Source organism: Eulemur rufifrons, chromosome 7 (assembly GCF_041146395.1).
Source record: "Eulemur rufifrons isolate Redbay chromosome 7, OSU_ERuf_1, whole genome shotgun sequence".
In the NCBI taxonomy this organism is placed as follows: Eukaryota; Metazoa; Chordata; class Mammalia; order Primates; family Lemuridae; genus Eulemur; species Eulemur rufifrons.
Genome location: NC_090989.1, coordinates 96,556,930 through 96,581,561, shown reverse-complemented (window position 1 = coordinate 96,581,561; position 24,632 = coordinate 96,556,930). Strand labels below are relative to the sequence as shown.

The window sequence follows — 24,632 nt, the reverse complement described above, 5'->3', positions numbered from 1 at the left end:
TTAGGTTTCCTAAATTTCAGTAGGGAATTCACTGCTATATATTTTCAAATTAATTTTAATCTTTTTCTTGTTGCTTTTCAAAGCATGTATGTCAAGTGAAAAATGTTGAAGCAATATAAACACTAAGGATGTTATAGATATGTCTAGAAACTTAAACTTTGTATAAATATACACTAATAAATACAAAATTATCTTTATAATATTCTAGGCTACAAAGAATATCTTAATAAATTATAAGAATCTGCATAATATATACTTAGTTTTCTTACAACTGTGCAAGTTAGAAATAAATAAGAATACAGATTTTGTTAAAATCCATTTCAAATGACTCCCAAAAGATTTTGAAGAATTCAAGGTTTACAAAAAAAAAAAAATCACAAAGGATATTACTCAATATTCAGAACTGGGTGACAAATTGCAACACAGGAAATGTGTAGGATGTCAAATAAGTACTATTTGGAAACTACTTTGTAAACTAAAAAACAATAACTCTCTTAACATTTTCTCATTTTGTGGATGTGAGATTGTCTTCTAAGTCATATACCTACATTAAAAATGTACCTTTGTAGTGTCTGACTCCTAACTTTCATATACTTTTTAAACTGTTCCTCAAGTGCTCATTCTTAACACTTTTAATGGTAAATTAAAGTCTGTGTTTTTTCATACTCTGGAAAACATTTAGTATTGTTATATTTTAAAACTTTTGACAATATAACATATGAAAAAATATATATCTTCATTTTAATTTGCATTTGTCTGATTATTAGTGAGTCTGGAAAATTGTTCATATTTAGATATCATGCTCATGCCTGTATAAATTTGCTATTTATAGCCTTTAAAAATTTCCTCATTTATTCTAGTACTTTTATTTTTGAATTATAGAAGTTCTTTATATATTATGAATACTAATTTTTAATTTTTTTCTGTGACTTATCATTCCTTTGTTAATGATGTCTTCTTGTACACCATAAGATCAAGTTTATCAATATTTCTATGTATAATTGTATATTTTGTGCCTTTTCAATAATTTTAACAGCTTTTGTCAATGCTATAAAGAAATTATTACTTTTTCTTCTTTAAAAAAACATTTTGCAATTCTTAGGTTTTTAATCCTTGTCAAATTACTTTTTGCTATGATGTGGACCAGAAACACATTTGTTTTTCATACTAACAGCTAAATTACTAAACAATCTAAATTTCCCTCACTGATTTTTTTCTTCTAATTCATAAGCGACATGCAGTTATTAAAAATATAGTATTATAACTTAATCAGTCAAAACGGTACTAAATACTATAAACATGACTATTCTCAAATAATCTGAGTGAAATTCAATTTTATTCAAATTGCAAGGTTAATTTTTCCATAACTCAACAAGCTAAAACTACTATGATAGAGTGCAGCCAAGTGAAGTCAAATTAATTTTGAGGCAGAATAAGAAGGAAAAGACTCATCTTCAAAATTTTCTACTTAATATAAAACTATCAAAATAGTAATTTGCTTTTTACAGTGATAGCCAAATAGAACAAGTGTAGATTTACAGAGCTTAGAAAAAGCACCACACATTATGAAAACTTGATATATTATTCACCAGAGAGAATCATAGGATTTTAGAAGTACTGTGTTACATTCACAAAGGATATAACAACAATCTTTGAAGTACAGATTACCTTGAGTTTTCTTCTTATGAGATAATATTTTCAAGAAAAATGTATTTTTTAATTATTTGGGATAATATGTTATTTTCTACATCTTTGGGAACAGATGAAACTTTCTTCTTGTCTTGTGTAGTTTTATGTTATCAGAAGTTCATAAAGGCCTACAGTTCATGCTTTGATACCATATTTCCATTGATTGACATTGAGAAAAACAAACAAACAAACAAAAACCCAACAGGTCATAGAAGCTCAAAACTTATATGCAAAGTAAAATAATAGAAATAAAAATTATGAAACAAAATTGGAATGGCAACATGTGCTCTTTTGCATTTACAAACAGTGGTAATATAGCTTTAAAGCTTTTTAATGGCAAATTAGATACATTCAGTGAATTATTTTGCTTATTTTCCCCAGTACAACCCTGAAAATCCTGAAGCATCAAAAAATGAAATTACTTGGCCACAATCACATTTTTAATATTTAAGGAGGATTTTCCCCCATTCTGTTTGATATTGCTTAATTTTATTTTAAATTAACAATTTTTAAATGAATAATTTATTGTCATTAACCTAAACAAAAACAAACCAAAAATTAGCCATTGGAAATGTTTTCTAACAAATATTTATTTGTGTCTCCTGTAGTCCTCCAACACTTATTACTCTTTTGCTGCACAAATCATACTTAGTCCAACAGTTACTTGAGACCGGGTACTATTCAAACTATTATAATATAACTTCCCTGAGAAGAGGAACCATGCCCTACTCATCTTTGTATTTCTCACATCCTTTAGAAAATGTTTTATACAAAGCAAATTCTTGTTTAATTTTTAGACATTTACAAATTAGAATTTTATATATGTTACTAATTAGCGCTTAAACACTAAATTACAACAGAAATCTAAAAAGTTAAAAAGTAATATGCTCTTAATTAATTAAAGAATTAAAATGATATGTCAAATTATGTGGTGAATAAGGAGTAATTTAGGTAGGCAATAATGAAGCAAGAATGGAGTTTGACTTCATGTCTTCTAGGAAAGAAGCAGGCAGAGTAGCTTGAGACTAGTTATTTGCGTAGGCATAATACAATGATATATTTTTTTTATTTTTTTTGTTCTTTTTGGATTTGGAATAATTTTATTCAGTTGATCCTAAATGAATATTTTCTTCACCTTTTAATGCTCTGAACTCAGGATACATCAAATAATGATATTGTCGTTTCAATGGCTAAAAATTTTCTTTCTGTTTACATAAAATAATGGTATGTATTAAAATTACTGGTTGTTAGTCACGATGAAATACAATGTTTTTTCAAATAAATGAAAAAAGCAATAAAAAATTCTCTATATTTAGTAATATAGTGATTAGTTAAAATTGCCTATAGTGTTAGCCAAGGACTTAAAACCAGTTTTCACTGCAATAGCAGTCTGCACACTGGGAATTCAGAAACTGATGATTTCCATAATTTTTAAGCTCTCTGATTTTTATTGATTTAAACTCCATGAGGAAACAGACATAACTTGTTTTATTGCACTTTGCTTTATTGGATGTCACAGATACTTCAATTTTTACAAATTGAAGGTTCACAGAAACCTTCCCTTGAACAAACCTATTGGCACCATGTTTCCAAAAGCATGTGCTAACTTCATGTCTCTGTGTCATATTTTGGTAATTATTGCAATATTTCAAACTTTTTCATTACTATTATATTTGTTGTAGTGATCTGTGATCATTGATCTTTGATGTTACTATGGTAATCATTTTAAGATGCCACAAACTGCACACGTATGAAATGGCAAACTTAATCGATAAATGTGTGTGTTCTGACTGCTTTACTGACTAGCCATTAACCTCCCTCTCTCCAACTCCCTGGACCTCCCTATTCCCTGAGACACAACAATATTGAAATTAGTAACCCTTCAATGGCCTCTCAGTGTTCAATGAAAGGAAGAGTCACATGTCACTCATTTTAAATCAAAAGCTAGAAATGATTAAGCACAGGGAGGAAGGCATGTCAAAAGCTGAGGTAGGCCAGAAGCTAGGACTCTTGCACCAAACAGTCATGTTATGAAGGCAAAGGAAAAGTTCTTGAAGGAAATTAAAAGTGCTAGTACAGTGAACACACAAATAAGAAACAGAAACAGCCTTATTACTGATATGGAGAAAGTTTCAGTAATCTAGATAGTTGATCAAACCAGCCAAATCATTCCATTAAGCCAAAACCCAATACAGAGCAAAGCTCTAACTCTCTTCAATTCTATAAAGGCTGAGGGAGGTGAGGAAGCTGCAGGAAAAAAAGTTCAGTGCTACCAGAGGTTGATTCATGAGGTTTAAGAAAAGAAGCCAACTTCGTAACATAAAAGTGCAAGGTGAAGCAGCAAGTGCTGATAATAAGCTGAGGCAAGTTATCCAGATCTAGCTAAGATAATTGTTGAAGGTGACTACGCTAAAGAACAGAATTTTAATGTAGATAAAATAGCCTTATATTAGAAAAATATGCAAACTAAGACTTTCATAGTTACAGAGAAGTCAATGCCTGGCTTCAAAGATTCAAAAGACAGGCTGACTCTTGTTAGGGACTAATGCAGCTAGTGACTTTAGGATAAAGCCAGTGCTCATTCACCATTCTGAAATCCTAGGGCCCTTAGGAATTATGCTGAATATGTCTGTGCTCTAGAAATGGAAAAACAAAGCCTAGATGACGGCACACCTTCTTGCAACATGGTTTTCTAAATATTTTAAGCCCATTATTGAGAGCTACTGCTTAGGAAAAAAAAAAAAAAATTTAAAATATTGCTGGTGACTGACAATATCCATAGCCACCCAAGAGTTCTTCTATTTGAGATGTACTTATTGTACAAGGAGAATAATGTTGTTTTCATCTCTATTAACACAACATATAGTTTAAACACTACATTGAATACATTGTGTGGGTTTTGTTTTCTTGACAAAAGACTAGTGCAAAACCAGAGCAAATCAGAAAAAATATGAAAAACCTTAAATTATACTCTTTTAACAAATCATTTTGATTTTTGTGTCTCCTACTTTCTTATTCAATCCATATATAAATATAATTTTACACAGGTGTTACCATTGCTTTAAATATATATATATATGGTATTGATACCTTATTTGTATGTAACATCGTATCTTAAGGGTTCTCACTGTCCCAACATCACTCATATTTATTATTTTAATTAAAGTATAGTAATCTATTGTATAAGATTATCTTCACTCTAAAGCTATTTTAAATTATTTGCTTAAAATATTATATGTGTAAGTTCTTTTGTGTTTGAAAGATTGTCATTTTCTATACTGTATTTAAGATGGCGTCAGTACAACACAACAGACTATAGTATTTTATTCTCATTCAAATAAATGTCCTAGTGAATTTGATAAGTTTTTAAAATATTTCTTGTGCTTTGTTATTTTCATGTATAGTATTTTTTTAGCTGTTTCCTCCCTACTGACCAAAATTAGGATCATAAGGTTTAAAATCAAAATTAAGAAGGATATTAGGATTCAAAAAAATAAGAAGAATCAATTCCACACACACACTAGTGTCCTGATCATGAAAATTTTTTAGAAATAAAAAAGTCCTTATTTTAGCATTTCCCAGTGAAGGCTTTCATATAATTGAGAGCATGACAATTGAATGAAATAAACAGAAGTTGATTTTGGTTTAAATCTCCAGGATTTAAGTTAAATCCTGAAGATTATTTAGTAATTATTTTTATCTAATGGTTTTAGATTTTATTTAACTCCAAATTATATATTGTGAAAATTCATCTTCCTTTGAATTTGCAATGTATCTGCCGGTCCCATGTAAATCTGGTAAGTTTATATATTTGAAGAATGTGTTCAGTCTCAAGAAACATCTGTTTTCATATTGTGACTAGTACATAAGAATTCTCATAGTTGATTTATTTTTAATATTTGAATATTAGATATTTTCCAGATAAGAAAAGAACAGAAAACAATTAGAATGCTCTACTTCCTGTCTTCTACCTCTTCTATAATTGAGAGCGAGAGAGAGAGATTAAAAAACACAGAAAAAGTTTGGCAGGGCACAGTGGCTCATGCCTATAATCCTAGCAGTCTGGGAAGCCGAGGTGGGAGGATTGCTTGATTTCAGAAGTTCAAGACCAGCCTGAGCAAGAGCGAGACCCTGTCTCTGCTAAAACTAGAAAAATTATCCAGACATTGTGACACAGGCCTGTAGTTCCAGCTATGATGATGCCACTGCACTCTACTCAACGTAACACAGCAAGACTCTGTCAAAAAAAAAAAATCACAACACCGAAAGAGAAAGAGAGAAACAATTTCACACTGGCATTTTTTTAATTCTTATTCTGAAACATTTTGGTGAATGTATTTGAAAGAAATCATCATGTCTTTGAAATGATGCTGTATCATTGCCCAAAACTCACTCTGCCCTCTTCTCTAAGTGCTTCTATATGAGGTACTAATTTTCTGGTATAAATTATCTCCCTCTAGGATATGATAAGTCAATAGATTTTCTATTATGTTTATTTTCAAAACGCTTCATTTTATTTCATCTTCACCATTGGATAGGGTTTGGAGAATTTCTACTCATGGTCTTTCTAGTTTTGCCAAAAATCTTTCTCCTGGCAATGTGCTCATATCTTGACTGGTTGTCTAATGTTATATCCAAGATATTTCTATCTTGTATCTCTTGTTCCTACTATAATTTAAATTGACATTATTTTCCCATAACAAGGGAATAATTTGTTAATTTATTTGTTATGACTTAAGACTTTACAAATCAAAAATAATAAAAGTGTGCTCCTTTTATGTACTTTCTAAACATCTATTTCTAAACAACCTGCTAACCTGTATGATTACTTTTTGTGAGTGGTAGTAGTTATGCCCAACTTATCTCACTGAAGATTTTGCCTATAAATTCTCATTAATAAGCCATGGATTGCAAAATGATGCCAAATATTAAACGGACTACTATGAAAGACAGTTTTGCAAAGCTTCTTGACATATTCTAGTGCATGGTACCTAAACATTCACACAGTTCATATATTTTTTGTTTCAATATTACATATCCTCTCAGAAGTCATGCCTTTCTATATAACTTTGCTGAGGAAAAATCAATGCCTTTTATTAATATTAGCTGTAAATGTGTAAAAGTTGGTAGTACCAAGTCTGGCTTGGATGTCAAGAGCTACTTTTCTCTTTCTTACAATAGACTCAAACTAGGCCCCGAAATCTTTCTTGTGATCCCTCCCTATTATTATTCTTTCTTTCCTCTCCAGATTGTATCCACTATGCTGCTTCTAACATCTTAGTTTTTCCTCTTTTAAACAAACTAAAAATGGATACAAATCATGTCCATTCTTGTTTCTCATTTCTTTTGCCAGTATCATGTTCATGAGATTTAGAATTGTTTTAGGGTATAGCAGAAGTTCATTCATTTGCATTGTAAAATACTATTTCACTATATGAATACAGTCCGATATATTTATTCATTGTATTGTTAATGAATAGTTGGTGGTTTCCAATTTAACTCATTTATGAATAATGCTGCTCTGAGCATTTGTAAATGCCTTTTAGTGTTCTTTCCTGTTGGGTATATACCTGGAAGTAAAATTGTTTGAATTTGGATGAAATGTGTTTAGCTTTATAAGATACTGCCCAAAGTTCCCTAAAGTAGGTGAAAATTTTACATTTTTAGAGCACTCAGAAAAACTGATGTCCTAGGATATCATACTGAGGTCCTGTTTTTGGATTGCTGGGATCATACATAAACTAAGCTTGAGATTTGTGGAGGGTGAAAATCTGTCACCCCATATGTGGACTAAAGAAACGGAGAGACTTGATGTTCAGAAATAAAAGAGAATGACATAGCTATGAAGAGAGAAATAAAACATAATATGACATTGTACATCAAAATTGTCAATGTGCTCAAATTCTTCTTTGTGTGTGAAGTCTTTGTCTCTTACTGTTTATCCTATGTCCTCCATATGTTACCTTTTCCTCAGTTTTTTCAGTGATTTTGACCTCCATTTCTATTTTTAAAAATTTACCAAGAAATGGTGTGAAAAAGAAATTCCCAATAAGTTATAATTTACCAATAAAGCTTAATAATTGTCAGTACTATTTTCATATATTGAGGAGCCATGGTAGGTTTAAAATTTTTAGCCAACATCATAAAAATATGTGTTAAATTCTTTATACCAACATAAAGGTTGAAGAGGTGTTTTGAGAACATGAGGTCCTTTTATGGCCCATTTTCACTGTAGAGAGTAAGTTTTACATTTCCCAGTCTGAACCATCAGTGTAATAATGATTTTGAGGAAAATGATATAATGGCCTTCACATAAAAGCCTCTAGACATTGAAAAAAATATCTGAAGAACACAAATAAATCCTAGAGTTGTATAGCTTAAAAACCACAAACTCAATCAGTAGTCATCAAACTAATTAATATTGGACTATAGCTGTTATAAATCTTAATCTGCTTTTAGAAAGGCAATGGAATCAGGAGTTATGTTCATGTAGACTATAGGCCTTGTTCTGCTTCTGCAAGTCCCTTTAAAATTGGAAGGGTCTGAAGTTCACAGTATAAGAAGCACTGTTACAAAGAAATATACAAGGGCTTATATTTTGCTGTAGTTCTTAGCATGACTACAAGCTTCCAGGTTTAAAATTTGTAGGAGGCTTTTCTGTCCTCAGGCACTTATTTAAAGTAACATTTTTTTTATTGAACTTCACCTCTAGAACTCTATGAAAAGTTTGAAGTTATTTAACATTGCTGTAGCCTGTCAGGGGTTTGATAGCAAGACCATCAATCAATAGTGACAATTCCCAATTCTCATTTTATCAAGTAAAACAACGCACGTTAAAGATACCTGTTTTGTGATATATTAAAAGAATTGCCATACAGAGTTCTTTGGTTCACCTTTCAGATGTGAACTTTACTATTTACTGAAGATAATTTACTAGAAAGATGGTCATTTTAGTACGTATAAGTTGGCAAAAAAGTCATCAAAATAGATGGATTTTTAATTTATGCATGCCTGAATTTTATGTCTCATCCAGATATAAATTACTTTGAGCAAGCATATTGTGCAGACCCATGTTAGGTCTTATATGTAGAAATCCTGTAGTATGCAGAAAATATATCCAAGAGTAAAAGTCTGAATCAACTTGCTCCTGTTCTCAACATAATTTATAGTAAATAATTCATGAATAATACTAAGATGATACAAAACTGTGATAATCTAGGAAAAATATTGAAATAAGATATGTTCTAGTACTGTATTTATAGATTATTGATACTTAGAATCAATATTTACCAGCATTTAAAATCAGCACATTTTAATGTCTTCCAACCCACTGGGCTTTATTTTTCACTTTTAGACCTTCCTGACCTCCTATTTCACTTCTAGTTGCTGCATACCTCCTTGAATATATTATACATTTTCTTTCCCACATAGCTTCTGTTTTACTAACACTGATTAAATATTTGACATATACTAGTTATCCACAACAAGTAAAGATAAAATGGAATGCTCCTGTTACAGCTTTGCCAGATTCAGCAAATAAAAATTCAAGACCACCAGTTAAAATAGAATTTTAGATAACCGACAAATAATCATTTTAGATTTAGGACATATTTATACAACTATTAATTATTTACCTAAAATTCAAGTTTAATTGGATCTCTTACATTTTATCTGGCAACCTTATCTTATTCTCAAGGTGCTGGACATTTAGATACAAAGAAAAATGTGATTGAGTTTTCCAAGAGAGTTAATGATAAAAAAAAAAAAATGAGTAGAAATTCAGGTCAGGTGTTTAAGGAAGAGATAGATCAGACAGAGATAATGATTTAGATATTTCATCATATAGCAGGTAGTAAAAACACAAGTGATTCATCCAAAAGCAGTATAGAATGCAAAATGTCGATACAATAAATGATGGCACTTTACAACATATTCACAGATAAGAGGAAGGGAGATGAGGAAGACAAGAGGGAAGACTCACAGAGGAAGTGTTTAAAAAAGTGCCACAAAATGCAGAAAGCTTTGTATCACCCTTGAGTAATTAATCTCATGGGAATAAATCTATGTTATTGAGTTCTTAAGGACTAAAATGGAGAAAGGAACTGTCATTCATTCCCAAATCATTTGAGAAGCATATGTGTGACCTAATGAATAGCAGGACTAAATTTATTATCATGTACAATATCAATTGAATTATCAATTATATGCTTTATGTAATATAGTTACTAATTATATTTCTATGTTTAATCGAGCTTTGTTATATTTTTGCAATAATCCAAATTTGTGCTGCATATTACAGTCTTTCTTTCTTTTTTTGTAATTTTTCTGAACAAATTTGGATGGAAGAAGTTTTCACACAGTAGGACTAAAGTGTAAAATCCCAATTCTTGTCACACAAGTGATGGATAGATGTAATAATATAGGCTAATGTAGTTCCTTAGACACTGAAATGAACTTAAAATGAACAGATATACCATTGTTTTCACTTTACTTCCACTTTAATTTCTCGAAAAATCAGAAATTAAAAGGCTCTTGCTTTTTACTAATATCCAGTAGCCACTATGGTCAGAAAGAAAATTATCTCTATAGAATATTACTAAAATACATCATTCTATAGATATAATTGAGAAATAAAGAGTCATTTAATTGTGAATGGAAAACAAATCATTTATGCTTTCTTTTACATTTTATTTTAAAAGTAAGTTTTTTTTCCATTTTATGATACAAGAAGTTATAATTTTAGGTATTTAGCAATGCATTTTGCTATTAAGCTCTTCTCTTAGGCCAATATCATAACAATTTCTGGGAGGCAATTATGAAAAATATCATTTCTTCAATTCTGATCCACTGTTCACATAAAATCTGTTGCCAGTTACTCCAGCTGTACCTGCCATCAGATGATAATATCTTGTGTCATATTTATTATTACAAGGTAAATAAACTCAACAAATAAATTATAAACAAAAATAAAAACGCCTTTGTTAATTTTTAAAATATATGTACTAAATTCTGATGTATCACAAAAGAAATCATAATGAAGATATAAAATATCTAGAAATTAATGGTAATAAAATTACCTCACATTTAATTTAATGTAATTCCAAGCTATTTGTTTGTACTATATGAAATTGCTGTTCTGAAAGGTTACAAATAATTGAATATCAGTAGTTGCATATGGTTCAATCTAATAAATCAAGAAAGTATCATTTTTAAGAACTCAGTGTGCTGATTATTAGAGATATTTAGAATAAAAATGACTCAAATGAAGTAGGAAATGAAGTGAAAGGAGAAGGGGAGTGGGGAGGATCTTACTGTGTCAAATAAAGTCAAAGATATATAGATAGATAAATAGATAGCTAGATACCCATATATAGAGAGCATTATAACAGGTTGGAGATTAAAAAGAATAGACCAGTAGAACATAATGGAGAGACTGCTAAACAATTTCACAAATATATAACAATTCAGGCCTTGAATGTCACTGGGGAGAGGAAAGAACCTGATAAATAATGCAAGGACAAAAATTTGCTAATCAATACAAACCACATATTATTACATTGCATATTTCACAATACAGTAAAAAATTCACTCCTAAAAATTGAGTATTTGTGCAAACCTATAGAATAAAATATAGTTGAATATCTTTTTAACCATGAGTTAAGAAAAAATTTTAGTCTATATACAGAAAACACTTAATTTAAAAGAAAAATTAAGTGTTAAATTAATTACTTATAAAAAATACTTTAATAAAAGTGAAATATGAGCCACATTCTGGGAAAAGATCATTGTAACACTTTTAATCAATAAGAATTTAGTTTCTTGCATTAAAAAAAAGAATTTCTAAACATCAAAAATAAGATATAAGATATGCTAACACAGTAGAAAAATGAGCAAGAGACTTAAATTAGCATTTTATTAAAAGAGAGAATGATAGAGAAAGGAATAAAACACCCATAAATTGGATATATATTGGGAAAGACGTTCAAGTTCATTAGTATTTAAGGAAATAAAAAATAATACCTTAATAAGCGATAATTTATATAAATTATATTGGTAATTGCTTTAAAAGTTTGACAGTATTAACCATTGGTTTGGGTGTATTGATTAACTCATAAAAACTGTTGGGTATTTTAGTTGACACAAATTCTCTGGAAACAATTTTGTCTCTTATCTTTCCAACATTTGTGCACTATATTTTAATATTTCCTTTACTGACATATACTCTAAAAAATATTTTACATGTATGCCCTATATAACTTGTACAGAGACGTTTCTATGAATTTGACAATAGTTCTCCAAATAGAAACAAACAAAAACTACATGCAACAATATGGAAAAATCTTTGAAAATAAAAATTAGTGGAATAAAGCAAGTTGTTAATATAGTATGATATCATTTGTAGAAACCTCAAAATTAAGCAAAGAAAAGCAATTTGTTTATATATGTATATGGCATTTATGTGTTAAAGCTGTTCAAAACCTTTGAGTGGAGACAACAGAGAAGGTGGAAGTTATATCTAGATAGATGTAATGGCAGTAACAATAGTCTATTTCTTGTGCCAATTAAGTGTTGGGTTCACAGATATTTATTTTATTATTATATTTAATAATTTCTATATAGTTTGCAAATATGCTTTTGTTTATATCAAATTTTACATGCTATTTTAAAATGGCATTGTGTTAGTCAAAGTCCTAGCAGAAAAGGATGATTCTCAAATTAGTGTAATTTGGGGGACATTTTAATAAAAGTTAACATCCACAAGATTTGAGCAGTGGAAAAACCCTAAGCAATAATATAATTCCCCAAGCTAGCGATATTCTGGTACCATTCCTAGACTTGAAGGTGTGATGAGAGGGAGCAGTCATATGCAGGTGACAGAGAGAACTATAAGGACAGAGGTTTTTGTGGAGATCAGTTATCTGATAGGAGGTGAGAACTTCCATGGAAAGGCTTGAGCCAGTCTGCAGGACACAGGAAGGGAGTCAAAGAAATAAATATCTTGAACATACTCTCCCTTCCTCCAATTTTCTCCCGTGTTGGCTGGATCCAAGAAGACGAGAAGGAACAATGGATCTCTGTCATGTAGGCCACACAGCTCAACTTCCCAGAAACAACATGGTGAAGAAAAGAGTTTGCACCCGCAGGGGCAGTTGGAAAATTTCCAACACAATGTCTGGCAAATTGATATAGTCCAAGCTCACCAAATAAGCGTGGGTATTCAAGACTTTCTCCTCAAAACTTATTCTGCCTCCTCAGAATGTAGTTTGTATTGCAAGATTGTCATAATTCAACAGCAGATAGATATTAGCCAATTTTCTGCAAAACCTGGAAAATGCTTAGGAATGTAAACTAAGCCTTGGAACAGTTTCTGCTTTCTAGCTTTTTAATTTTTGTCCTTTAAATTTCTATGTCTTTCTCAAGATTAAGAGGTGACTTTAGACAATTATGAAAATGAACAAACTACAGATTAAAACTACTCTATTTAATTAAAAAGAAAGTCAATTTTTCTAAAATGGAAATAACCTGTTGGTTTTTATAAGGTACATTTAAATTTGCCTTGCCCCATGGCAGTCTAGAAAAATTAGATGTCTCATTTATCTTCATAAAGACTGAATACTTTGAACAGAGGAACCATTCTTTGTACAGAAAATTAAGCTATTATTTTAGAACTGTGCTCCTGTAGTCACCAAACATCTTTAAAGTGACCTTAAAATTAATTCGTTGTCTTTTTGATGAACTTTCACAATACACATTTTTCTGTGAGGTTTGGACTGCTTCTTACATGTTTTGCATCTGTTTCCATACAATCTGTATAATAAGGAAGTGCTTGTAAACTTTAAAGAGGACAACACAGTCATATGAATTAAGAGTTTGTTCTAGCTCTTACAGTGAATTCTTATGACTGTAGGCAAGTCTTTTAATTTATCTTGTGTTCAGGTCATCTTTAAAAGGAGGAATTTGGAGTAAGAGTCCTTTGAATCCAAGCACACTAAACATTTTTAACCCATGTACACTATCTGTGTTTAACTGTGCTCAGGTGACCTAGCTTCTTTTTAAAATCTTCTTTCCCTTTTTTTTTTTTTTTGAAAATTATTTTTACTTTTTGTTTCATTGGCTGACATTTTTAGAACCACAGACTAAGCAACTATAAAATATATCAAATTATTTACAGAATGTAGGTTATGTTGTTATGATGAATACAAGCATTTTTGAATCACTCAAATTTGCCATCAAATTATTAAAATGATGAAGATATATAGTATGATTTATATGTTTTGTACATTTATTATATGTGTGTACATTTGCTAAGATAAAAATGTTGGTTAGAAAGTTATCAATTTACTGTGTTCATGCATTGAAGGACTCAGATAGTAAAGGTGACAATTTTGCCTAAATTGATTTGTAGTTTTAACACACTCCCATCCAAAATTCAAGTGGGGATTTTTATACATATAGACAAGGTGATTTTAAAATGGATTAGAGCCAATCAGCATGAAAAATCAAGCAATCCCATTAAAAAGTGGGCAAAAGACATGAACAGAAGCTTTTCAAAAGAAGATAGACTGATGACCAATAAACATTTGAAAAAATGCTCAACATCACTATTCATCAGAGAAATGAAAATCAAAACCACAATAAGCTATCACGTAACCACAATGAAAATGGCTTTTGTCAAAAAGTGACAAAAGAATAAATGCTGGAATGAATGTGGAGAGAAAGGAACATTTATACACTATTGGTGGGACTGCAAACTAGTGCAACCTGTATGGAAAATAACATGGAGATTCCTCAAAGAACTAAATCAAAGTAGACCTATCATTAGATCCAGCAATCTCATTACTGGGTATTTACCCAAAGGAAAAAAAAAGTCACTTTATCAATAAAGACACCTACATTAGAATGTTTACTGTAGTACATTTCACAATCACAAAGATGGGGAATCAACCCAAGTGCCCTTCAATTCATGAATGGATTAATAAAATGTGGTATATGTATGCCATGGAGTACTACTCAGACATAAACAATGAACTAATGCCTTTTAAAACAATCTGTATGGAACTGGAGACCATTCTCCTAAGTGAAATACCTAAAGAATGGAAAAAATAAACACTACATGTCCTCACTATTACATTGGAACTAGCTGATCAGCATTCAGCATTTATGTGCACAGATAGAAGTAAAACTCAACAGAAATAGTGCAGGGGGGAGGGGCGAGGAGGGGATGGGTGAAATTACACCTACCAGGTACACTGTACACTATTTGGGTGAGGGGCACACTTATAACTTTGCCTCAAGCAGTACAAAAGCAATCCTTGTATTCAAAACATTGGTACACATGTAACATTCTGAAATTAAAAAAAAAAAAGATTAAAAAAAGAATGATTTTAGGTCAGGGATAAGTATGTGTTGGAAGATTTGAAGAAGGCTTTATGTATGACATGGAGTCTGAGTTTAATACAGAGAAAAACTAAATGAAGCAGAGGCAGAGGGATGATACTGTCATTGAGCAGAAAACTCAACGAGGTATGTGCAGTAATTGGAAGAGAAAAGGATTTAGTCACTGGCAACTGTCTCTAAAACCTTTGAACCTTTGCAATTTGTTCATCTTAAATGTTAATATATTTTAATAACATATTTAATCAATTATGATAAGTAGATAATTTCAATTTATGGTTGAGTTAATGTATTATTAAAAGGGTTATGCTGACATCGACATGAAAATAATACTTATGATACATCTTTAAATCTTAAAATCTATAACCATATAAAAAATTACTTAAAATCTATGCAAAATACTATTATAAATACAATTGTATTCTGTATGTTATTTCATACCTACATAGGACCTATATATGTAAAATGAGAATGAGAAGACATCCACAAAGCATGGAATAAATTATGTTTGAGTTAAAAAAAAAAAAAAGAAAATCAAAGAACTTAGAATAGACAAATAATTTTGAAAAAAGAACCATGTTATTAAAATTAGTGTCTAATTTTTAACAGTCATTTATTAATGAAGGGATAGACATATAGATCAATGGAATGGAAAAGACTGTCCAGAAATAGATGTACATAATGATGAATTTTTTTTAGTTCAGCATAATATGGGGGTACAAAAGTTTAGGTTACATATATTGCCTTTGCCCCCTCTCCACCCCTCCCCCCCCGTCAGAGCTTCAAGCATGTGCATCCCCCAGATGGTGTGCATCGCATTATGTGTGTATACACCCATGCCCTCCCCCCTATCTGCCCAACATCCAATTAATATTATTCCTATATGTGCTCTTAGGTGTTGATCAGTGAAACAAATTTGATGGTGAGTACATGTGGTGCTTATTTTTCCATTCTTGGGATACTTTACTTAGAATAGGTTCCAGCTCTATCCAGGAAAATACAAGAGGTGCTATATCACCATTGTTTCTTAGAATTGAGTAGTACTCCATGGTATACATATACTACATTTTATTAATCCACTCATGTATTGATGGGCACTTGGGTTGTTTCCACATCTTTGCAATTGTGAATTGTGCTGCTATAAACATTAGAGTGCAGATGTCTTTTTTATAGAATGTCTTTTGTTCTTTTGGGTAGATACCCAGTAATGGGATTGCTGGATCAAATGGTAGGTCTACTTGTATCTGTTTAAGGTATATCCATGTTGCTTTCCACAGAGGTTGCACTAGTTTGCAGTCCCACCAGCAGTGTCTGAGTGTTCTTATCTCTCTGCATCCACTCCAACATTTATTGTTTTAGGACTTTTTGATAAAGGTCATTCTCACTGGAGATAAGTGACATCCTGTTGTGGTTTGGATTTGCATTTCCCTGATGATTAGAGATGTTGAGCATTTTTTCATATGTTTATTGGCCATTGTTCTTTTGAATTAAGTTTTGACAAAGGTGCAAAAGCAATTAAACAAAAAAGGATTATCTTTTAAAATGTATGTACACATGAAACAATATGAATCTCAACCTAAACTTCATACTTAATAAATAATCAAAAATGGATCATAAGTCTAAATGTAAAGTGTATAATAACTCTAGTGTTTTAGAAGAAAATATAAAAAAAAAACTCGTAAACTGGACTTAAGTAGACTTGTTAGACATGACACTAAAAGCACATTCCATAAAAGTAAATTTGATAAATTGCATTTCGTTAAAATTAAAAATACTTGCTTTGCAAAAGATACTGTTAACAGAATAAAAAGGTAAGCCATTTCCTAGTAGGAAACGTGGAAATCATAATTTACAAAGGACATTTATTCACAGTATATAAAAATGCATTCAGTGCTCAGCAATAAGGAAATAGCCTAATTTAAAATGCACAAATTATTTGAATAGATACTTCATTTTATATATACATATATATATATATGTATAAGTGGAAAGGACACATGAAAATATATTCAACATTGTTATTGTTAGGGAAATACAAATGTAAACTATGATGAACTATTACTACCTTCATATTAGAAAGTAAAAGGAAAACTACTGACAAATCCATGTGCTGACGAGAATGTGGAGCAACTGAAATTCTCAAACATTACTACTGAGAATGCAAAACGGTATAGCCACTTTGGCAAACAGTTTGGCATTTTCTTATAAAGTTAAACATAAATTTAGTGTATGATCCAGCAATTTCACTTTTAGATATGTGGAGAGAAAGTGACAGTTATACACTGTTGGTGAGACTGCAAACTAGTGCAACCTCTATGGAAAACAGTAGGGAGATTCCTCAAAGAACTAAAAATAGACCTACCATAAGATCCAGCAATCCTACTACTGGGTATTTACTCAAAGGAAAAGAAGAAGTTATTTTATAGGTGGTATAATAAAACTTTTGAACATATTACTGTGATAGAGAAGAAGTGAATATTGACTCCAACTCTAACTTTTAATAGTAACTTGGTCTTATACATAAGGAACATCTAGATCTAGTCATTATTAATGACCTCTTTCTTGTTCACTTGTCAATATATTCATGAATTTATACTCAGTTTTTTTTTTCTTCTTAATGCCTCTTTCATCTCTACCTTCCTTTCTGTTTTCATAGCCACACTCCTAAATCAAAGCCTTTGTACCTTTCTCCTGGACTAATTCAAAGTGGAAACTATTTCCTCTGTTACATCTTTCTCTTTCTCTTTTTCTTTCCCTCTCCCTTACCTTCTCCTCCTTCTGTATTCCTCTTTTTAAATTGCATGAATCCTAATTATAAATATTTTTGCTAAACTATATTTGTGAGAGATCAAATTTTTTTGCAAAAGATAGTAAGAATATTCAAAAAACCAATTATAAAACTTCATAATTTATGAGAGAGTTGGATAAATAGGGAAGATAAAAGAACAATATAAAATAATGGTTTCCTTGTACAAAAAAATAACAAATTAGAAAATGTAATAAAAATGTTTTCCAAACAATAATACAGTAAAAAAGCAAAAAGTATTGTGAGAAGTAAATGAATAATATTTAAATTTTACTGAGTATTATTAGCTTTGTTATATATTAACTTTATGACCTTAGCAAAGTTAAGTATGGTAAGTTTTAGTTTCATCACATATAAAAAAATAGAACTGATGGCTTCCATCTCAAAGGATAGCTGTGGACACAAAATGAGCAAATTATAAAAGTTCAAAAAATATCTTTAACCATTAAAAACAAAACAAAACAAAAAAACCTTCTTGAATAGGTAACATTATATCTCCAAGCTGATTTTCTGGTGATGAAGAATACTTTTGACCCTGACTATCTTAAGAAGTTCTATTTTTTTGAACAACTCAAGAATGAATTTTGAAACTATGTAACAATTTAAAAAGATTTAAACCAAATTTGGAACTATGCTCAACTTTAGCTTCCTGTGATTCTCATAGCAAGTAATAAAAATTTTTAATATATTTTATTAAATTCTCAAGTTTTGTCTGTCTTTTCTGTATTAAAATGGCAGTTCAGAATAATGGAAAAAGCTGAAGATTGTTTAAATTGATAGAAATTCTTAAGGAAATTATTAGGTTAGTGGAAAAGTACTTGTGGCTTCAGAACATGAATTTTAAATCATTATAATTAGGCTCAAACACATCTTTATTAATCAAAATAGGAACCATTATAGTCAACACATTTTTCCCAATGAGAAATAAGTTTGTTTATTCCTGTAGCATAAGTATCCATGATTTGGGATTCGACGAACTCTTGAAGAGTATTTTCTCCATCCTACTGGTTGTGGAAGCGTTTTCCCTGCAAAAATTTGTCAAGATTCTTGAAGAAGTGGTAATCAGTTGACAAGAGGTCAGGGGAATATGGCAGATAAGAAAAAACTTCATAGTCCAATTTGTTCAACTTTTGAAGCCTTGGTTGTACAATGTGCAGTCGGTGGTTGTCATGGATAAGAATTGGGCCCTTTCTATTGACCAATGGTGACTGCAGGTGTTGCAGTTTTCAGTGCATCTCATCCATTTGCTGAGCATACTTCTCAGATGTAATGGTTTCACTGGGATTCAGAAAGCTGTAATGGGTTAGACCAGCAGCAGACCACCAAACAGTGCCCATGACCTTTTTGGGGTGCACGTTTGGCTTTGGGAAGTGCTTTGGAGCTTCTTCTGGGTCCAACCACTGAGCTGATCATGCTGGTTGTCATATAAAATCCACTTTTCATCTCATGTCACAATTCGATGGAGAAATGGTTCATTGTTATTGCGTATAATAAGAGAAGATGACACTTCAAAATGACGATTCTTTTGATTTTCAGTCAGCTCATGAGGCACCCATTTATTGAGATTTTTCACCTTTCCAATTTGCTTCAAATGTCGTATGATCCCTAGAATGGTCAATGTTGAGGTCTTTAGCAACTTCTCGTGTAGTTGTAAGAGGATCAGCTTCAATGATTGCTCTCAGTTGGTTGTTATCAACTTCCGATGGCCAGTCACTGAGCTCCTCATCTTCAAGACTCTCATCTCCTTTGCAAAACTTCTTGAACCACCACTGCACTGCAGGTTCATTAGCAGTTCTTGGGCCAAATGTGTTGTTGATGTTGCAAGTTGTCTCCACTGCTTTAAGATCCATTTTGAAGGCGAATAAAAAATTGCTCGAATTTGCTTTTTGTCTAACATCATTTCCATAGTCTAAAATAAATATAAAATAAACAGCAAATAGTAAGTCATTAGCACACAAAAAAGCGAGAAATGCATATTAAAATTATATGTACAACATGACCACATTTACTTAAGAATGTATTTCAATATCAAATGGCAAATTTCAATAATGCTAAAACCGCAATTACTTTTGCACCAACCTAATATATGGCAGTACTTCAGAGGAGATTTAGAAATTTCCATACTTTTGGTGGTGTTGAACTTCCTTAAAGGAACTTACCAAAACATCATAATGAAAAATATTTTAAAATGTAGACACTGAGGAGTTACTTATGAAGTTCAATATATGAAGGACAAAAACACTAATAATGCATCATTTATCATATAAATAAGAGTACATATTTAAAAAATATTCAATATGCATAACCACTTATTGAATATTTTTTAAATATTTTTTAAATACCTTTAAACAACATGGGCATTAATGTTTACACTCACAAGCATACCCACATGCACACACACAAATATACACACAAGATTACAAAGAGAGACCTACTCTATGGTTATTCTCATTTTAAATATGCTTGTATGTGACCAAAAGAATAGTAGGAAAGAATGAAAATAGTCATGTGAGGAAGTGGGATGAAAGCTACACTTTTTTCAAAAAAAGAACAAAAACTATTATGGAATTTAAAATTAACTTACTATTATTAAATAAAATAATGCTATAAAGTTTCTGACAACTGTAAAGTACCCTACTGATGGCCACCAAGAAGTTTCCCTCTCAAAACCTATGGTTCTCTCTCCAATATTTTCCTTTTCCTGCATTTCCATTCACCAACTCACTTTGCAATAAATCGAGCAAATATTATTGACCTTTCCCTGTTTGAGTTTATTAAGAAACTCCCATGGATCAAGCATATTCATTTTAAACTTCATACACTGATCTTTTCTCTAAAACAGCTTTGTTTCTCTTCAACTAAATGACTTCTTTTTTTTCATTTCTCTACTATGTGGGCTCCATGCCTAACTTTTTTTCTTTTTAATTTGTTGATTGTGTCCAAACTTTGCCATAAGTAACTTTTCCCTCCTGCAATGACCTTTCTATAATGTATGTTCCTTCACTTACAAAATTTTCTTTAAATTAATAATAGTACTCAATACTTAATATTGACCCAATTTATATATAATGCTGGATATAAAGTCTAATAACATTCATTCTATGTAAATATTCTTTGTCTTATTCACAGACAGTAAGTTTCCAAAGTGATTGCAAGTTCTAGGTTGGCAGACACCTGGTTTTGATTATATCTGCCACTTTGTTCTGATAAAGTGAAATCTTACTAAACGGAGCAACTGAAATATTTTATGGGACAACCTACTAACCATTCAGTTAAAGTATAACTTCAGTTGAAGCCTTATCTGTGCTGTCACATCATCTTGCAAATCTCTGAAACCCTTTTCACTTCTTACCTTGTTATCTGTGGGTGATTTGGCTACTATTTGTAATCCCATTGATTTCTAGAGTTGTTTTGTTTGGCTAGATGGATATCCTCATCCTGGAGGCAATAGGAGAGTGAAATGTCTTTTTTCAGGTCAGAGTGTAAGAGTAGATAAGTTCACTTTGTAGGACCTCCAAACAAGCTCTCAAATTCCATGTTATGACCTTATTTTGATGGTTTTGACTTTTTACAGAAATTTACATCATATTTCCCAGAAATGTTCCTATCATCTGTATCCTATGAATATTAAAAATGTCAAGAGCTTTGACATTTTTAGTCGTGTTGTTTCTTCTTTGACATAAATACTTCTTCAGTCATTATATAGAAAATAATAACTGTATTTGATACCCAAACATACCTGCAGACTTGAGCCAAATTTGCACAGATGATTGTGCCTAAAAGAAATAGAGGTCTTAACAAATATAATCTAAAGGACATACAGCTTCCAAAATGTTTTAACAATTAGTACTGATCCTTTACAAGTTTGAAGTAAAAATTTCATGGTTCAAATATTGGAAGTAAATTGGGTTTTTCATTCTCACTTTGCCATTGTTATTGTTGTTTAATTTAATTAAGGTTATTTTAGCAAGCCTAAACAGAATTATGTTATATTTTACTGAGATTTACCAGCTGGGGAAAATTAGTTTTTCAACTAATTTAAGGCATTGTTTTTAAACATATTGACTATGTTTAACTGAAATAAAAACCAACAACTGCTTACTGTGGAGCATATGCCTTTCCTCTTTTTGGTTTAGTACCCCCTCCAGGAAACCATTTGATCCTGTCATACTCCATCGTTATTGTTTCACACAAGATTGCCTCCTGACTTTCTGGCTCCTTTACCTCCAAGGTCAGAGGAGTGTTAAAGTGCCATACACATTAAATAAATGGTTACTAGCACCATTATGTGTATCTCTCTCTCTAACTTTCCTCTAATTTCTTGTACAGACCATTCTTGACTTGTAATTTTTCAGTTTAATGATGATACAGAATGGTTGCTATTTCAATGTACTTAAAATTTTGTATTTTGATCTTTTTCTCAGCTAGCAATATGTAACACATGAGATATTCAACACTTTGGTATAAAACAGGCTTTGTGCTAGACAATTTTGCCCAGCTGTAGGGTAATTAAGTGTTCTGAGCACTTTTAAGGTAGGCCAAGTTAGGCTATGATATTAGGTAGGTTAGGTGTATTAAATCCATTTTTGATTTATATGTTCAACTTATAATGGGTTTATCAGGATGTAACCCCATTGTAAGTCAAGAAACATCTGTACTTCAGTGATCACATGTAGCTCACTCTTTTTTTTTCTTTACCCCTGGCCATCTTCCTTCAATTTAGTCCTATGAAACCATTTCCATTTGTCAATAAGCTACTCAACCTATATCGTTCATCTTACTTTAATATTCCTTTCTTTCTTTTCCAATCTGAAAATATGGTTATCCTTAATACTGCTATTTCTAATAATTTTTAAGTTGAGATATTATTTTTCTCTTTCCAAAAGACTCCAAAGAAAGATCTAAATTTAATTTTTCTGGCACATTATACTTGAACATTGTCTTTTTATTAATTCTTATTTTTCAATGCTTAACTTCTCATTTGTAAGACACCATGTTTTAGCAAAATAAAATAACTTTAAATATTTAGCACTTACTACATATCAGGTACTATTCTACAAAAGTTATTTCATTATACAATTTTTACACATATATGTATGTATGTACATATACACACAGACACACACACACACACATACACACATATGTAAGCATTCCTTGAAAAGCTGAGACTTGCCCAATCACTTCTCTAATGATTCAACATGCTCTCTCTGAGACAGTCCATTTGTGGCTGAAACTCTACCTGCAACCTTTGATCCTCTCCTTCAGAGCGTTAAGTTCAGGATGCTTGTAGTCTGTCATCTTGGCCCCTTCCCCTCCAGGTTTTATTTTTATCTTCAACTTCAAATAGTTTTGCTTGTAGATGTCTCAGAGATGACAATTCTTAGCCAATTTTTGGCTAAGCAATAATTTTTTCAAGAATAGTATTTCAGGTACTCCAGTTATATATATATATATATATATGCGCACTAGATATCTTTGCCTGCCTTATTGATCTTTTTCTATCTGATGTCTTTTATTTCTTAACTTAATTTTCATGTTTAAATTTTTTATAACTCCAGTCTGATTTATTATCTCTTACGAAACTTGTAATTTAGTATTTATTTCTGATATAATTTTGTTCTTTTTAAACTTTTTTTCAAAATGTGTTAACTCATTCCATATTTAAATGGGGCTATTGGATATGTGTCTTTTCTGAGTTTTTGAATTTCTGACTTGAGACATTTTTGCATATTTGTGAATGGTTGTTTAAGGATATGTAATTTAGCTGGCAATGTATTGTTTCAGTTTATCTCTGTTCTTGGTTGCTCTTTAAAAAACAATTTTCATCTTGGGAGAAATGACTGATTCCTTAGCCTGGGCAAGAAAAAATATAAGATTATCATGGAATATCTTGTTCCACACAAAAAGTTAAGAAGCAATCAAAAGATAATGGGGATGTGCCATATACTTGCCTGGCTTACAATGGCTGTGAAAACTAATATCTGCATCAACCAAGTGGTTTTATTCACATCTCCTATTTTCTTCTTAAGTTAGCCTTATATGCATCTGTCTAACATTACTATTTGTTTTATATTGCCTTCCACCTTTTTTTCTGGACTAGCAGAAACAGGCTAATTAGTAGGACTAATAACTATTTTGTAGTTCAAGAGTGTTCTCTTCTGTTGGCAAAGCGAAGTATGCTTTCTGTAATCAACTGTGCCATTTTGAAAAGTTGAATTTGTATGTCTTCTGATTTTTGTGATCCTATTTTGTTTCTGCCAGGTTCTTTGTTTTCACCTTTTGTTTTCATTCCCTTTACCATTAAACTTCCAAGGGACACCTTCTCTATTCAAGTAAACCCAATTCCCCTGAAGCAGTGCCTTTCCTAGACTTTCAATTCAATCCCTTCTTTTTGATTGACTAGTTGCCAATATCTGAACCTTTATATAATAGACCTATATCAAATACTTCCTCATACAGTGTGGGATTTTTTTTCTGCAAATGGTTTAATATGCTTTCTACAACTCATAATATTATGTTCAATCAGTACTATTTTTTGTGTAGTTTCCATCTAATCCTTCTCTGGTATGGTCTCAGGAGCATGCTTTGCTATTATAGAATATGTTTCCACTGTCAATAGATGAAATAGTTTAATTTATCATTTTATATATATATGTGTGTGTTTTAGAGTGGAAAGATATGGATTCTAGCAGTCACCATTATTCTACGAAAACCTAGATTTTTGTTTTGGAAATAATGC

General features: G+C 31.2%; 1 pseudogene; it reads right to left on the bottom strand.

Moving 5' to 3' along the window:
- Window positions 1-18,765: 18,765 nt before the first annotated feature.
- LOC138386523 (histone-lysine N-methyltransferase SETMAR-like) lies at window positions 18,766-19,796 on the bottom strand (annotated as a pseudogene).
- Window positions 19,797-24,632: the final 4,836 nt, after the last annotated feature.